Below are 1,545 nucleotides of genomic sequence, written 5' to 3'. Positions count from 1 at the left end.
CCGTGCTGTCCCTGTCCTGGGAGTGTTTGATGGGGACAGTGTTGAGAGAGCTTTACTCTGTATCTAACCCCGTGCTGTACCTGTCCTGGGAGTGTTTGATGGGGACAGTGTAGAGGGAGCTTTACTCTGTATCTAACCCCGTGCTGTACCTCTCCTGGGAGTGTTTGATGGGGACAGTGTAGAGGGAGCTTTACTCTGTATCTAACCCCGTGCTGTACCTGTCCTGGGAGTGTTTGATGGGGACAGTGTAGAGGGAGCTTTACTCTGTATCTAACCCCGTGCTGTACCTGTCCTGGGAGTGTTTGATGGGGACAGTATAGAGGGAGCTTTACTCTGAATCTAACCCCGTGCTGTCCCTGTCCTGGGAGTGTTTGATGGGGACAGTGCAGAGGGAGCTTTACTCTGTATCTAACCCTGTGCTGTACCTGTCCTGGGAGTGTTTGATGGGGACAGTGTAGAGGGAGCTTTACTCTGTATCTATCCCCGTGCTGTACCTGTCCTGGGAGTGTTTGATGGGGACAGTGTAGAGGGAGCTTTACTCTGTATCTAACCCCGTGCTGTACCTGTCCTGGGAGTGTTTGATGGGGACAGTGTAGAGGGAGCTTTACTCTGTATCTAACCCCGTGCTGTACCTGTCCTGGGAGTGTTTGATGGGGACAGTGTAGAGGGAGCTTTACTCTGTATCTAACCCCGTGCTGTACCTGTCCTGGGAGTGTTTGATGGGGACAGTGTAGAGGGAGCTTTACTCTGTATCTAACCCCGTGCTGTACCTGTCCTGGGAGTGTTTGATGGGGACAGTATAGAGGGAGCTTTACTCTGTATCTAACCCCGTGCTGTACCTGTCCTGGGAGTGTTTGATGGGGACAGTATAGAGGGAGCTTTACTCTGTATCTAACCCCGTGCTGTACCTGTCCTGGGAGTGTTTGATGGGGACAGTGTAGAGGGAGCTTTACTCTGTATCTAACCCCGTGCTGTACCTGTCCTGGGAGTGTTTGATGGGGACAGTGTAGAGGGAGCTTTACTCTGTATCTAACCCCGTGCTGTACCTGTCCTGGGAGTGTTTGATGGGGACAGTGTAGAGGGAGCTTTACTCTGTATCTAACCCCGTGCTGTACCTGTCCTGGGAGTGTTTGATGGGGACAGTGTAGAGAGACCACACCAGGACTCGAACTGCTCATTGTTGTTGACCTTGCGGCTCAGGACGGAGAGACTCCAGTTTCGGTTCCTATTTTTCTGGACAATCCTTTGCCTGCTCTCTGGTAAAGAGACAGGAGTATTTCTCTGAACAGAGTTGCTGATCAGCAATTATTCCCTGAACGAAACTGGCTGAATAACCAGAAAAAGGAATTGCCCGAACCACGTTCCCCCTTGTGCGACTCCTGTTGTGTAAGCATTTCACCGCAGTCTCCGTTGGGAGAGTTATTGGGCGACATTTCCATTTCCCCCCTCCCCGGGGGTTTTTGAGTTGGGTGGTAAGGTACAGTTGTGTCAATACAGACGACGCGCTCGCTCGCCACCCTCACCACCCGTCTCTCCTTTACCGCC

The sequence above is a fragment of the Scyliorhinus canicula genome, chromosome 30, assembly GCF_902713615.1.
Source record: "Scyliorhinus canicula chromosome 30, sScyCan1.1, whole genome shotgun sequence".
Lineage (NCBI taxonomy): Eukaryota > Metazoa > Chordata > Chondrichthyes > Carcharhiniformes > Scyliorhinidae > Scyliorhinus > Scyliorhinus canicula.
The sequence above is the reverse complement of the archived record's forward strand: the minus strand, read 5'-3'. Positions refer to the sequence as shown.